This window comes from Cervus elaphus, chromosome 14 (genome assembly GCF_910594005.1).
Source record: "Cervus elaphus chromosome 14, mCerEla1.1, whole genome shotgun sequence".
Taxonomy (NCBI): domain Eukaryota; kingdom Metazoa; phylum Chordata; class Mammalia; order Artiodactyla; family Cervidae; genus Cervus; species Cervus elaphus.
In genome coordinates this window covers 13,629,643-13,646,914 of record NC_057828.1, presented here as the reverse complement: position 1 = coordinate 13,646,914, position 17,272 = coordinate 13,629,643, and the positions used below count along the sequence as shown (strand labels likewise).

At 38.4% G+C, this 17,272-nt stretch overlaps 1 pseudogene; it reads right to left on the bottom strand.

Annotated features, from left to right (window-relative positions):
• Positions 1 to 1,467: 1,467 nt before the first annotated feature.
• On the bottom strand, positions 1,468 to 1,593 carry LOC122708418 (annotated as a pseudogene).
• Between the last annotated feature and the right edge of the window lie 15,679 nt (positions 1,594 to 17,272).

Sequence of the window (17,272 nt, the reverse complement as noted above, 5' to 3'; positions counted from 1 at the left end):
ACAAGAAGACTATTAAAGCAGAAAAGTTGTCATCTAATATAATTTCCTTTGAAAAAAAAAAGTAAACCACAATAGAAAAATATCATCGTTCAAGTATTTGTTCCATAAATGTTTCCTGGGGACAAATTAAATGCCAGGGATATTTATGGGCCCCTGGGCCTTTCACTGTTTGAGGGTCTCCTGCAGAGGTAGAGGTCACCAGTTTGCCTTGGGGACAGAAGCTCTGGCAGCAGCAGTCCTGAGAGGCATGATGTGTGGCATAAGTCCTTGTGGAGGAGGTCACCATTATCCCCACTATAGAGCTACTGAGTGGGCAATACACAAACTGGAGAACCATTATACCATAAAAGTTCTTACACTGTTGCAAAAGTTCTAGGCTCCAAAACAGACTTCCCAACCCCCTGGAGATCTGGGGAAGGGACTAAGAATCCCCAGGGAATCTGGCTTTGAAGGTCAGCAGGATTTGATTACAGAACTTCCACAGGACTGGGGAAGGCCACCAAGACACAGGAGAAAGGAGCATAAGAGACTGAGGCAGACATGCCTTTCAGTGTTTGGGAGTCTCCAGTGGAGGCGTGGGTCTACGGTGACCGGCCACAGCCTCAGGGAAACTGACAGGAGCAGTCCTGGAATGCGCAGCTCCCTGGCGTAAGTCCTTTTGGAGGAGGTTGCCATAACCCCTAACATCTTTTGGCCTCAGCTAAACTATGGGGAGGAAACACAGCCCCACCCATCAATAGAACATTGGATTAAAGATTTACTGAGCATGGCCTTACCCATCAAAACAAGACCCAGTTTTCCTTACAGGCAGTCCCTCCCATTATCAAGCTTCCACAAGCCTCTTGTCTTCATCCATCAGAGAACAGACAGAATGAAAGCCACAATCACAGAAAACTAACCAGACTAATCACATGGATCACAGCTTTGTCTAACTCAGTGAAACTGAGCCATGCCCTGCAGGGCCACTCAAAATGGACAGGTCATGGTGGAGAGTTCTGACAAAATGTGGTCCCACTATAGAAGGGGGTGGCAAACCTCCTCAGCAGTCTAGCCTTGAGAACCACATGAACAAGTCCTTTAAAGTAAACAAATGTGAAAAGTGAAAGTGAAGTCACTCAGTTGTGTCCGACTCTTTGTGATCCCATGGACTGTAGCCCATTCTTGGAATTCTCCAGGCCAGAATACTGGAGTAGGTTGCCATTTCCTTCTCCATTGGATCTTTCCAACCCAGGGATCAAACCCAGGTCTCCCACATCGCAGGCAGATGCTTTACCATCTGAGCCAAATTCTACTAAATATTAAGTCGTTTAGTCTTTCTGATTTTGGTAAAACCATTGCCATGGAATTAGCTTTACAGACTTGCAACTATGATTCATTTTTAAATCAATTGCTTGAATTGGGTGAATTTAGATGTCAGTAAATGACACTTCTGAGAAAGCATGCTTATATTAAAATCGATCTCTTATGTGAAAGTGGACCAGGCCCATGGAATTCCATTCAACAATCAAGATGTCTCATAGAGAGCTTTCCACCTAATTAAACTGATAAGAACAGATACTACATTTGCTCATAGCCAAAAGGCCGAGAAACGATTTCACAAGATGGTGAAGTAGCAGGACGTGCACTCATCTCCTGTGAGAACTCCAAAATTACAACTTGCTACTGAACAAACATCGACTGGAGATTGTTGGATCCCTCCAAAAAAAGATACCCTATGTCCGAAGGCAAAGGAGAAGCCCCAGAAAGACAGAAGGAGAGGCAAAATTGTGTTTAGAATCAAAACCCACACCTGCCGGAGATGCTCAGATGGCTAAAGAATAGCTTGTGCGCACCAGGAGACACCACAGACACTGAGACAGGCCGGCCTTTGAGTGTTTCAGCGTCTCCTGTGGAGGTGAAGGTCAGCGGTGGCCTGTCTCAGGGGAAGGGGCTCTGCGTGCCCTGGACCTGTGTGTGGCATAAGCCCTCTTAGAGGAGGTCACCAATGACCCCACCATAGAGCCACCAGAACTTACGAAGACGGTGGAAGCAGACTCTTGGAGGGCACAAACAAAACCCTGTGCACACCAGGATGCAGGAGAAAGGGGCAGTGACCCCACAAGACACTGACCCAGACTTGCCTGTGAGTGGCCAGGAGTCTCTGGCGGAGGCGTGGGTCGGCGGTGGCCTGCGGCAGGGTCGGGGGCACTGAGGGTGGCAGTGCTCGCACAAGACATTTTGAAGGAGGTCTCCATTATCTGCATCACCTCTACCATAGTTTGGTCTCAGGTCAAACAACGGGGAGGGGATACAGCCCTGCCCATCCACCGAAAATTGGATTAAAGATTTACTGAGCATGGCCATGCCCATTAGAACAAGACCCAGTTTCCTCCACAGTCAGTCTCTCCTATCAGGGAGCTTCCATAAGCCTCTTATCCTCATCTCTCAGAGGGCAGAAAGAACGAAAACCACAATCATAGGGAACTAATCAATCTGGTCACATGGACCACAGTCTTATCTAACTCAATGAAACTATGAGCCATGCCATGTAAGGTCACCCAAGATGGATGGGGGATGGTGGAGAGTTCTGACAAAACGTGATCCACTGGAAAAGGGAATGGCATCTAACTTCACTATTCTTGCCTTGAGAACACCGTGAACAGTACGAAAAGGCAAAAAAGATAGGACAATGAAAGATGAACTCCCCAAGGTGATTGGTGCCCAATATGCTACTGGAGAAGAGTGGAGAAATTACCCCAGAAAGAATGAAGACACGGAGCCAAAGCAAAAACAACCTCCAGTTGTGGCTGTGACTAGTGATGGAAGTAAAGTCCGATGCTGTAAAGAGCAATATTCCATAGGAACCTGGAATGTTAGGTCCATGAATCACAGTAAACTGAGAAGTGGTCGAATAGGAGATGGCAAGAGTGAACATCGGTATTTTAGGGATCAGTGAACTAAAATGGACTGGAATGGGTGAATTTAACTCAAATGACCGTTATATCTACCACTGTGGGCAAGAATCCCTTAGAATAAATTGAGTAACCCTCATAGTCAACAAAAGAGTTTGAAATGCAGTACTTGGATGCAATCTCAAAAATGATAGGATGATCTCTGTTCGTTTCCAAGACAAACCAATCAATATCACAGTAACCCAAGTCTATGCCCCAAACAGTAATGTGGAAGAAGCTGAATTTGAACAGATCTATGAAGACCTACAAAACATTCTAGAACTAACACCTAAAAAAAGATGTCCTTTTCATTATAGGGGACTGGAATGCAAAAGAAGGAAGTCAAGAGATACCTGGTAACGGGCAAATATGCCCTTGGAGTACAAAATGGAACACGGCAAAGACTAACAGAGTTTTGCCAAGAGAATGCACTGGTTATAGCAAACACTGTCTTCCAACAACATAAGAGAAGCCTCTACACACGGCCATCACCAGATGGTCAACACCTAAATCAGATTGATTATATTCTTTGCAGCCAAAGATAGAGAAGCTCTATACAGTCTGTGAAAACAAGACCAGGAGCTGACTGTGACTCAGATCACGAACCCATTATTGTCAAATTCAAACTTAAATTGAAGAAAGCAGGGAAAACCACTAGACCATTCAGGTATGACCTAAATCAAATCCATTACAATTATACAGTAGAAGTGACAAATAGATTTAAGAGACTAGATCTGATAGACAGAGTGCCTGAAGAACTATGGATGGAAGTTTGTGACACTCTACAGGAGGCAATGATCAAGACCATCCCCAACAAAAAGAAATGGATAAACCCAAAATGGTTGTCTGAGGAGGCCTTATAAATAGCTAAGAAAAGAAGAGAAGCTAAAGGCAAAGGAGAAAAGGAAAGATGTATCCATTTGAATGCAGAATTACAAAGAATAGCAAGGAGAGAGAGGAAAGCTTTCCTCAGTGATCAGTGCAAAGAAATAGAGGAAAAAATAGAATGGGACAGCTAGAGATCACTTGAAGAAAATTAGATATACCAAGGGAACATTGCATGCAAAGATGGGCACAATAAAGGACAGAAACTGTATGGACGTAACAGAAGAAAAAGATATTAAGGAGAGGAGGCAAGAATACACAGAAGAACTATTCAAAAACAATTTTATGACATAGATAACCACAATGGTGTGATCACTCACCCAGAGCCAGATATCCTGGAATGTGAAGTAAAGTGGGCCTTAGGAAGCATCACAATGAACAAAGCTAATGGAGGTGATGGAATTCCAGTTGAGCTATTTCAAATCCTGAAAGATGATGCTGTGAAAGTGCTGCATGCAATATGCCAGCAAACTTGGAAATCTCAGCGGTGGCCACAGAACTGGAAAAGGTCAATTTTCATTCCAATCCTAGAGAAAGGCAATGCCAAAGAATGGTCAAACTACCACATAATTGCACTCATCCCACACACTAGCAAAGTAATGCTCAAAATTATCCAAACCAGAGTTCAACATTATGTGAACCATGAACTTGCTGTTTTCAAGCTGGATTTAGAAAAGGCAGAGGAACCAGAGATCAAGTTGCCGACATCTGTTGGTTCATAGAAAAAGCAAGAGAGTTCCAGAAAAACATCTACTTCTGCTTTATTGATTAGCCAAAACGTTTTTCGTTGTGGATCACAACAAACTGTGGAAAATTCTGAAAGAAATGGGAATACCAGACCACCTCTCCTGCCTCCTGAGAAATCTGTATGCAAGTTAAGAAGCAACAGTTTTAACTGGACATGGAACAACAGATTGGTTCCAAATAGAGAAAAGCATACATCAAGGCTGTATATTGTCACCCTGCTTATTTAACTTCTATGCAGAGTACATCATGAGAAATGCTGAGCTGGATGAAGCACAAGCTAGAATCAAGATTGGCGGGAGAAATATCAATAACCTCAGATATGCAGATGACACCACCCTTATGGCAGAAAGTGAAGAACTACAGAGCCTCTCAGTGAAAGTGAAAGTGGAGAGTGAAAAGCTGGGCTAATACTTAACATACAGAAAACTAAGATCATGGCATCTGATCCCATCACTTCATGGCAAATAGATGGGGAAACAATGGAAACAGTGAGACTATTTTCTTGGGTTCCATAATCACTGCATATGGTAAGTGCAGCCATGAAATTAAAAGACACTTGCTCCTTGGAAGAAAAGCTATGACCAAATTAGACAACATGTTATAAAGCAGAGACATTGCTTTGTCAACAAAGGTCCATCTAGTCAGTTCAGTTCAGTTCAAGGCTATGATTTTTCCAGTAGTCATGTATGGATGTGAGAATTGGACTATACAAAAAGCTGAGCACCAAAGAATTTATGCTTTTTAACTGTGGTATTGGAGAATACTCTTGAGAGTCTCTTGGATTGCAAGGAGATCAAATCAGTCTATCCTAAAGGAAATCAGTCCTGAATATTCATTGGAAGGGCTGATGTTGAAGCTGAAACTCCAGTACTTTGGTCAACTGATATGAATAACTGACTCATTGGAAAAGACCCTGATGCTGTGAAAGATTGAAGGCAGGAGGAGAAGGGGACGACAGAGGATGAGATGGTTGGATGGCATCATAGACTCGATGGACATGAGTTTGAACAAGCTCCTGGAGTTGGTGATAGACACGGAAGCCTGGCATGCTGCAGTCCATGGGGTCGCAGAGAGTCAGACATGACCAAGCAACTGAACTGAACTGAACTTCCAGCTAATTATCCTGCCCCTCTGTGCTTTCAAAGTTGAAAAAACAGCCAAAGGTTAAGAAACAGAAGACAAGCAATTAAAATAGGAAAATTTTGTTATCTGGAAAAGATGATGAATCTTTGGAGTAGTACAGAAGGAATATATATAAAATATGTGTATTAAAAATAACAGTTTGGTCATGCTCTAATTAAACAACATACTAAACATACAATATACCAACCACATACTTGAGAATATTAAGATTAATGATGTATCTTCAAAATAAGCCCAAGTTATTTTAATGTTTAAGAATGTATTTATCTTGCCAAAAAAACCTACCAGTTTTCATTTACTCTTCAGAAAAATCAATTGTTTTACAGGAAGAGTATCTAGTCTCAGAGGAAGAGCATCTAGTCCCAGAGAAAGCACTGAATATAGATCTCACAATGAAAGCCTAAAATTAGATATACTTTCTTAAGAGGAAAAAAAAAAGTAAAGCTAATTTATGCTTGCACTTCCCTGTTTAAAGAAACTACATCATTGTAGTTTCTTATAAGGTTTTAGGGAGATTTAAAATGCCATTGTCAAAGAAAAACAACTAGCATTTATTAAGGGCTCTCTGTGTTGAAAGAGTACAAGGCTAAACCCAATGGCAGAGATAAAGATGACAAGACACAGGCTCTTTGTTCACTGCATAATGTGGTAGAAATATTAAAAAATTTAAAAAATCACAATTGAGGGCAGTATGTGCTGGACATAATAATACACTCTCTGAACAGAGAAACTGAAAATACTACTTTTTTTCCTATGAAGTAGCAGAATCCCTCAAAGAGTATGTGCATTTTGTGTTCTGTTTTGAAGGAGCAGAATTTGTTTTAGAAAAGGGAGCAGCTATCAGAGTGAACCGGCTAGAAAGAGAGAACCACAAATTCCTCTAAAAGGAGTCATGGAAAGAGATTTATGGGGTGCTTTGTGTGTTAAGGATTGAAAAATTAAGAGTCATGTCAGAGAGTTGGTCTGTAAAGCTGTCCTGTGATTTAAATAGTCCAAGTGACCATGTAAATCAAGAAAAAAAGAGCTGAAAATAGTGCCTAGAGGTTTGTTTTTCTTTTCTCCCCTTATTATTTTTTAATCTGATGGCAAGAGAACAGCCAGTAAAGTAGGCTTATAATTAATAATTGCAGATACAAGAGCAGTGCATTATTAGGCAAAACAATTGAGAAAAGTTTTCTAGAATAACAGTGTGAAAGAAATGAAAAACATGAATAATGTGGTTGGAGGAGTGAAATCAGAAGGTTTAACAAGATGATGACTGATAACAGATCAGAGGAATTAGCAATGAAGGTGGGTACTGAAGAACCTTAAGAAAATACAGTCTTGTTTGGATGACTATCAAACTTTAGGTATTTAGGTATAAACTTAAATAGAGGAAAAACATACTGTGAAACTATAGACTACTTCCAATTTGAGTTTTTATGCAATTTTCTGTTCTTCACCAGAAGAGTAACTTGGATAAAAGAAAAGATCTTCAGATTTCTTCCTTTAGTATGTCCTTACTTCTGCATCACTTAGTAGGGTTTTTCTCACCCTTGTGTCATTTATATTATGTATTTTATGGGCAATTTATGTTGGCTAGTGGAGGTCAATCATTCAGACACTGAAAATTGTTGACCTCTGAACTGTGGAGCACTTCATTTTACAGCTTCTTTTCACACTTTTAACTGACCTTCAGCTGAACTATTTCTTAAGTGGGAACCAATGGATGGAAACCAGTCCAAATCTATGCAACCTTTTTCTCTCATTGAGCCTATGAGCACTTGAGACTTTAAACGACCCCAAACAAAAACCTGACATACACTAAGGTTGCCTGCAACTGTTTCTGAGGTCCAGAGATAAACACAAAATTTGTCTTTCTGTATATAATGAACACTTTAAAAGTGCAATGATCAGGTTAAAAAAAAAAAAAGATCTTGGGCTTCCCAGGTGGTGCTACTGATAAAGAACCTGCTTGCCAATGCAGGAGACACAAATGATCCAGGTTTGATCTCTGGGTTGGGAAGATGCCCTGGACGAGGGCATGGCAGCCCACTCACTCCACTATTCATGCCTGGGAAATCCCATGTACAGAGGAGCCTGGGGGCTATAGTCCCTAAGGTCACAAAGAGTTGGACAGGACTGAAGCAACTTAGCATGCAGATTGATTAGAGCATTCTTCATTTCTTTTTTCTGGACAATATAAATGCCAAATTTTAGAATAATATTCTGGCAGCCTGGAAAGAAAAATAGAATTTTCTTCTTGTTTATTTTAATTGACTGGCAGCGAAGAGACTATTATGCCATTAGAAGTGCTCTAAATAGCAGATGGTTACCATTATAACAGATATTTGAAAGAACAACCAAGAGGACGATGCCCTTGAGATCTAAAAGTCAAAATGACAAACAGGAAAAAGGCTAGTGAAAGCTAATTATTTCAGTTCAGAGAACAGAGAGGAAGAATAATTAATATCTTAGAAGACACCTTTTCTAAACTTAAGGTACCTCATTTATTTCAGTTTTTTATTAAACTGCAGATGTTAAAATTAAAGGGAACCACATGATTTCTTATTCAGTCCTCCTCTTCCTTACACTTATGTGGCATCACTGGTTGTCTTTTATTGAGAACTTTATCTTGTCTGTAATATTATATTATCTTGGCTAGGTATGCAATAATTTCTCAGTGCCTTTTCTCTGAACTCATCTCCTAAATGTGAGCATGAGTCTAAAGAGACAGCAGGCTAAGACAGATGCTGATGCCAAAGCTATTCCTGTTCTGCCACATATTAGCTGTGTGAACTGGAATAAATGACTTACATTCTCAGGATTTCCAAGTTCTCTTTCACTTTCCTCTGTATCTCTGCTTCTATCACTCTGATTTAGAGTGTATGAACTGCATAATTAATAAAAATGATAAAAATCAAAATGAGTACAGTGCACACTTTCTACAATTAAGTGATTTATTAGGTAGTGTCTTATTTGTGTAGCTCTCTTGGAAATTCCACCTATTTTGTAACCTTTACAATTACCCTTACATATCTTGTCCCATCCTTTACTCAGTAATCACCTTTTATACTTTCAGATCTCCTGGATTTTTTCCTCCCTGGTATCTGGCTAAAACCTTTGTAGCTATATCTGGTCTTTAACCAGATTTTTATAAGCTATAAGTACCCACAGTCATATGACCTGATAATTGGAATTAATTTTTGTATGCCACCTGTCTCAGTGACCAAACTTTCTAAGTTTTTCTTCCAAGTGTCTCTGATATGCAATCTTTGATTTTTCCACTTTAAATGTGAGTATTAAGTATTTTCCAAGTGCCTGGAGAATTCCATGAACATAGGAGCCTGGTGAGCTGCAGTCTGTGGGGTCACAAAGAGTTGGACACAACTGAGTGACTAACACTTTCACTGAACTTTCTGATGATGGGGCAGCAAGAATGAAACAGATCAGGTAGACTCTATCATGCAGATTATACTCTAGCTGTGAAGAAAAGCATCTGAACATGGCTAATACCATAATGCTGAAATTACACGATGATTAAGGAAGATAAACAGGAATATCGTATTTAGGGAAATAGGGTATGATGGTTAATTTTATGTGTCAGCCTGGGCCATGGTACTCAGATACTGGGTCCAATATTACTCTAGATGTTTTTCTGGAGGTTTTTCGGTTGTTTTTGTGGAACTAACATTTAAATCAGTAGATATTGAGGAAAACAGATTGCTCTCCATAATGTGGTGGGCCTCATATAATCAGTGAAAGATCTTAAAATAATTGACCTTCCTGAAGAAGAGAATTCAGGTAATTAGGCTACATAAGGACCTGAGCAAGTCTTCCCTGCATCTTTAGCCCGAAGGCCTAAATCCAACATCATGCAGATTTTGGACTTGTATCTACATAATTGTATCTACATGAGCTAGTTCCTTAAAATCATTCTTTGTCTTCCTCTATCTCTCTGACTGTCTGACTCTCTCAATTCTTTCTCACTCTCTTTCTGTATATATGCATGTGTGCTCAGGGACTCTTTGTGACCTTAGGGACTGCAGCCCGGCAGCCTCCTCTGTCCATGGTATGTTTCTAGGTAAGACTACTTCAGTGGCTTGCTACTTACTCCTCCAGGGGGTCTTCTTGACCCAGGGATCAAAGCCACATCTCCCATGTCTTCTGCATTGTAGGCAGATTCTTCACCACTGAGGCTCTGAGGAAGCCCGCTCCCCCCCCCCCACCCCCAGAATTCTGGCTTCCCTGGTGGTTCTGACGATGAAGGTTCTGCTTGAAATATAAGAGACCCAGGTTCAATCCCTGGGTCAAGAAGATACCCTAGAGGATGGAATGGCTACCCATTCTAGTATTCTTGCCTGGGAAATCTTGTGGACAGAAGATTCTGGTGTGTTACACTCCATAGGGTTGCAAAGAGTCTGAAATGACTGAGTGACTAACTGTACACACACACACACACACACAGACATATACATATGCATCATATTTTTTTTTTTTCATTTTGCCAAGTGTCCATAGCCTTACCCCTTTTAACATCTCCCACCACTGTGGCACCTTTGTTAAAATTGATGAACCTATATTGACACACTAAAATCTTCCAAAGTTCACAATTTACATTAATATTCACTCTTGGAGTTGTGGGTTCTATGAGCTTGCACAAATGTGTGACATGTATCCATCATTATTGTATCACCTGAAGTGTTTTTATTGCCCTAAAGATTCTGCATATGAGTTCTTCCCACTCCTTCTGGAAATACTGATATTTTTACTTAATGTCATATCCTTGAAACTACATAGTATGTAGTCTTTCAATCTGGCTTCTTTCACTTAAAAATGTTAATTTAAGGTTTTTCCATGTCTTGTCATGGCTTAATGTTTCAGTTGTTTTTAGTATTGAATAATATGTCGTTGTTTGGATGTACCATAGTTCATGTATTCACCTACCATAGGGCATCTTGATTATTTCCAAATTGTCACAATTATAAATAAAGTTACTGAACCCAACCATGTGCAAGTATTTTTTGTGGGCCTGAATTTTATGCTTTGAGTAAATACCAAGAAATGTGATTACTGGATCATATGGTAACAGTATGCTTAGTTTTGTCAGAAATCACTAAATTGTCTACGCCTGTGATCATACTATTTTGCATTCCCAATGAGAATTCTTATTGTTCCACATCCTCACCAGCATTTGGCACTATCAATGTTCTGTATTATTGGCTTTTCTAATAGATGTGTAATATCTCATTTTTAAAATTTTCATTTCCCTGTGACATATGTTGTAGAGCACCTTTTCATATGCTTATTTCACTTATTTGCCATCTGCTTGTCTTCATCAGTTCAGGTCTTTTTTTTATTCAGGTTGTTGGTCTTACTGTTGAGGTTTAAAGATATTTTGTACATTTGGGTTGAGTCCTTTAATAGACCTTGGCAAATTGTTTCTCCTTATCTGTGACTTATTTTCTCAGTCTCTTGGCATTATCTTAGAATAGAAGCTTTTAATTTCAATGAAGTCCAACTCATTAGTTGTAACATACTTTTACTTGCAAAACTTCTTTTGCATTTTTTTTTGCATTTTTTAAAACTGAAAATCTGCTGCTGTTGAAGACTCTCAGTATTTTTTTGCCTAAAAATTGTTTCTATTTTGCCTTCATTTTTGAAGGTTTTTTTGTTTGTTTGTTTGTTTGACTACTTGTGTAATTCTTTGTTGGTTTCTGTTGTTATTTTTCTTTCAGCTCTTGAAAAAGAAGTCATCCCATGGTCTTGTTTTCCTCTCATTTATGTTGCTGAGTCAATTCTTCTTCTTCTTCTTATTTTTAAACGTATCTAGTTGTTTATAATATTTTCTTTTTGACATTTTAGATGTTTTCCTATAATATGTGTTGTTTTCGCTTTATGTATTCTATTTGGAGTTTGAAAAATTCCTTAAATCTTTGAATTGTATAATTGACTAGTTTTGGAATCATCAGTTATTATTTTTCAGATAGTTTTTCTATCTCATTCTGTTTAATCCTGCTAGGATTCCAATTATCTGTATGTTAGACCTGTTCATGGTAACCCTTTTTCTGTTTTCCTCTCTCTGGATATTTGTATTTGAATTGTTATCCAAACTTGTATTTCACTGTGTGTTCACAGTACCCCCTTTTCCTGTTTTCCTCTTTCTGGATATTTATACTTGACTTATTATTCACATATCCAAACTTGTATTTCACTGTGTCTTATCTGCTTTCTATTCTAGCTCTTTAATTACTAATTTCACTTACAGTGTGTTTTTCATTCTCCAGCTTTCTGAAATCATTTTATATAACCCAACTTCCTTATTTAAAAAATTCCAATTCACCTCTATTGTTTCTAAATACTAATTTAACTTGCCTTAAAGACTATGTCTCAAAATTCCAAGCCTTCATCTGGATCTATTTTTTGTCTTTTAAAAAAATCTTCATCTTTATTATTATCATTATGATACTCCTATTTATTTTTCTCTCTTCTTACTCAGTTTTAAAAATGATTTCTGGATACTATAGAGGAAAATTTCTAGAAATAATGTAATATATTGGATCATCTTCTTTTATTGAGGTTTTGTTTTGTTTCTCACAGGCATTTCAATATGGTCCATCTCACCCACTATGAAATTCAGCTTATTTAAAGCCAGATATCAGTTATTTTGGGAGCTTCTTGCATCTCCTTGACATTTAGTTTGAAGGCAACTTAAAGACTATTGTCTTCATCAAAAATGCCCCATCTCTGCAAGCCCTGAATTCCATGAACTCCATCTTTCTTCCAGATCTAGTGAGATTACTGACAGCTATCTTCAGTTTCTAATCTCTGGGACTTTATATAAGTTACAGAAGATGACCATAATTCAGTCAGTCATTGAGCTCATCTTTGTTGTGATTTCAGTCCTTATGAGAGCTCGTCTATTTATAGGCTGCCATTACATTTGCAGTTTATTCCTCCATGTCTTATAAATGAAAAGCTAAACTCTGAGTACTCCTCTGCCTCAGAGGAGGGCATGGCAACCCACTCCAGCATTCTTGCCTGGGAAATTCTGTGGACAGAAGAGCCTGGTGGGCTACAGTCCATGGGGTCACAGAGTCAGACATGACTGAGTGACTAACACTTTCAGTTTCCCCCTTGATGGACTTTACATTTAATTTCTATTATCCCACCTTTTCAGAGATTGCAAAAGTCATTGTTCAGCATCTTGGCTTCTACAGCATCACAGGTGGATTGCTGGATGCCTCAAGAGAGAGAGGCAGTCAGGAAGTCCAGGGCAACCCTTCTGCTTCCCTTCTGTCCAGGATCCTGTGTCCTCAGACCTTGGCAGCCTTAAAGTAACAGTTTAAAAGAATGTATCTGTGTTTTCTAGTTTGGGTTTGGAAGATTTGTAGGATACAGGCTAATTTGACATCACTGGAAGAAGTACTTCTGTTATTTTTATCTCTAAAGACTTACCTATATGATCCCTAGAGAAAACTTTGGAGCCTTATCAATGGAGAAAGCAAAGACTTAAGTCTGTGTGGCAAATATTACCATCATTTACTATGATTTTCCTGGTAGTCTCTCTGTAACTCTCTCCCCTAGCCCCACAAATACTTTCCCCCCACGTTGTCTTTAGGTGATGATATTAATAATATTTAGCTAGAGTTCTAAAACACTTCTTTTTCAAAAATCATTTTTTAATTGAAGGATAATTGCTTTACAGAATTTTGTTGTTTTCTATCCAACCTCAACATGAATCAGCCATAGGTATACATATATCCCCTCATTTTGAACTTCCCTCCCACCTTCCTCCCCATCCCACTCCTCTAGATTGATACAGAGCTCCTGTTTGTGTTTCCTGAACCATACAGCAAATTCCCGTTGGCTATCTATTTTACATATGGTAATGTAAATTTCCATGTTACTTCCTCCATACATCTCACCCTCTCCTCCCCTCTCCCCATGTCCATAAGTCTATTCTCTATGTCTGTTTCTCCGTTGCCACTTTGTAAATAAATTCTTCAGTACCATTTTCCTAGATTCTGTATATATGTGTTAGAATATGATATTTATCTTTCTCTTTCTGACTTATTTCACTCTGTATAATAGGTTCTAGGTTCATCCACTTCTTTAGAACTGACTCAACTGTGTTCCTTTTTATGGCTGAATAATATTCCATTGTGTATAAGTACCACAATTTCCTTATCCATTCATCTGTTGATGGACAACTAGGTTGCTTCCATGTTCTAGCTATCATAAATAGTGCTTCAGTGAACAATGAGATACATGTGTCTTTCTCATTTTTGGTTTCCTCAGGGTATATGCCTAGGAGTCGGATTGCTGGTTTTTTAAACTATTCCTAATTTTTTAAGGAATCCCCATACCGTCTTCCATAGTGGCTGTATCAATTTATGTTCCCACCAACAGTGCAAGAGCATTCCCTTTTCTCCACACCCTCTCCACCATTTATCATTTGTAGACTTTTTGATGATGGCCATTCTGACTGGTGTGAGGTGATATCTTGTTGTAGTTTTGATTTGCATTTCTCTAATAATGAGCGATGTTGAGCATCTTTTCATGTGTTTGTTAGCCATCTGTGTGTCTTCTTTGGAGAAATGTCTGTTTAGGTCTTTTCCCCACTTTTTATTTGTTTTTCTGCTGTTGAGTTGTATGAGCTGCTTGTGCATTTTGGAAATTAATTTTTGTCAGTTGCTTTATTTGCTATTATTTTCTCCCATTCTGAGGGTTGTCTTTTTAAAATATTCTTTTTCTCTGAGTATTTCTCTAGTATTCATACATGTTAATAAACATCTGTATGTTTTTTTTTTCCTCTGATTTGCCTTTTACTACAGGAGTTTCAAGTGAGAATTCAGAAGAGGAAAGGGAAAATAGTTTTCCTCCCCTACAGTATGAAATATTAAATTAGATTTATTTAGTATTGTAAGCTAATTTCATTTAGTATTGGCTGTGATTAACTGCAGTGGTCAAACCCAGAATTTTCCATACGCCATCATGTGGAATGAACATATCTGTATTAGATACTTTAAAAGTCTTTTGCAGTCATAGATTTAACTTATCAACCTCAGAAATATGTTTAAGTAGCAAAATTTTATTATGTATTTGCCAAAGGACAGTCACTGCTTCAGGCACTGTATTTGACATAGGAGTATGATAACTCACTTCAAGACCACATGGTGTAACCAAAAATAAATAAATAAGAACACTTAACACTTAAGAACAATGCAGGTAGCCTCCAGCATTCTGGGGATTTAGAGTTTGATCTCTTAATTCAGACAAAGTGAGGGTAATGGTATTCTAAGGGACATAGGAAAAAACAGAGGGAGTTACAAATAACATGAATTACGGATGAGTTACAAATAACTCATGATGGCTGAATGTAAAATGCAGAGACCTAGAGAGAGATAATAAAATGTGAATGATAGCGTACAGCAAATACACCTGTTAAGGGTGAAACTCAAGCACCTTACTCTTTTCCCTTTACCCTAAAACTTATGTTAAAACATGTCTGAAACTGAAAGTGTTAGTCACTCAGTGGTGTCTGACTGTCTGTGAATTGCAACCCCATGGGTTGTAGGCGATTTATAGAAAGAAATGATCTTGATGCCTCAAGTGATCAGTAACATAAAGGAGCTCTAGAATTGACTGCTTAGCATCAGGAGGCTACTCTTCCTGGGATTTTTAGTAATTGATTTTTTTTAAGTAATTTTATTTGTTTTTGGCTGTGCTGGGTCTTCATTGCTACATGGGCTTTCTTCCCTCTAGTTTAGGTAAGCAGGGCCTACTCTCTAGTTGAGGTGTGCAGGCCTCTTGTTGCAGTGGCAGCTCTTGTTCTGGGGCATGGGCTTCAGGGCACAAGGGCATCACTAGTTGCGGAACATGGGCTTAGGTGTCCCATAGCATGTGGATTCTTCCTGGATCAGGGATCAAACCTGTCTCTGGATTGGCATTGTCAGTGTCCAGGTTAACACTGAGCCACCAGGGAAACCCAGTAATTGATTTTTTTTATCATGAGATATTAATTGACAAATATTCTTCACAAACCAACAAATAAAAATAAGATATTAGCAATACTTACAAATTTGTATTTTAAATTAGACTCAGTATAGCAAGCTGTTGCTATAGAAAGTGAGAAAATCAGTATATATTATTTATTCTAATTTTAACTTCTTTCCAATCATCCATCTTCTGATTTGTTACTTAGAATGTTGATTTTAAAATATAAAGGTTCATGGCTTTTATATTCTGTTCCTTTTTCAGACATTTTGCTTCTGTTCCTTCCTAAACATATTTGATGTTTAACAAAAATCTTTTTTAATGCATTCATTCTGCTTTGCTTTGAATAATATCCTATCCTGAGAATTGATCTTCATATAAAATTGTAATAATTTTTTTAATCTGCTTTATTTTCTGAATTCTGGTATGATGCTAACATCTGTATTTTCCCATCATACCTGGAAGGTCATTTGGATATTTATGACATACTTGCTTCAATATTTTTATAAGATTTTTGTTACAATTACCCTTCTGTCATCTGTAGATCAGTAGACTATGACTGCAGAAATTCTGAGGCCTGATTTTCTACATGTCAATGATGCACTATTATTTATTTACTTCTACCTAAACTCACATTTGATTTCATCTTTATGATTGAATTCATTGCCTTCACTTGGATCATTCTTTTTCCCTTTCTGATAAAAGTAAGGCACTCAGTATAACACAATCTTTAAGTAAATGCTTTTCTTTTCTCTTAGACACATGAATATTTTTCTTTCATTTTTGTTTATTCTATAGAAATACTAGCTATTCATGATAAATCTTATTTATTGGTTTATGTAATTAAATAGTTCAGCTCAGTTCAGTTGCGCAGTCGTGTCTGACTCTTTGCGACCCCATGGATCGCAGCAAGCCAGGCCTCCCTGTCCATCACCAACTCCTGGAGTTTACTCAAACTCATGTCCATTGAGTCGGTAATGCCATCCAGATATCTCACCCTCTGTTATCCCCTTCTCCTCCTGCCTTCAATCTTTCCCAGCATCAGGGTTATTTACAATGAGTCAGCTCTTCGCATCAGGTGGACAAAGTATAGGAGTTTCAGCTTCAACATCAGTCATTCCAATGAACACCTAGGATTGATTTCCTTTAGGATGGACTGGTTGGGCCTCCTTGCAGCCCAAGGAACCCTCAAGAGTCTTCTCCAATACCACAGTTCAAAAGCATCAATTCTTTGGCGCTCAGCTTTCTTTATAGTCCAACTCTCACATCCACACATGACTACTGGAAAAACCATAGCCTTGACTAGATGGAAATAATCAGTAAACATTCTCCTGTGTTCATCCTACTCCATTCTATATCTTGTGCTCTCCTCAAGCCTAATATCAATTACTGTATCACTTGCTTTGATTTTTAGTTTGACACTTATCATGAGGCTTTCAGTGCAGTTTAAACTCTTGAATTTCTTACATATTTCTTCCTAGGATGTGAGTCTGATGCTTTTAATACTCTGTATTTTTCCTTAAACTGTTCTAAGTTGATGTTTTAGAAGGTACCTCATGTTACATATAATCTTTTTCATATTTTGATGA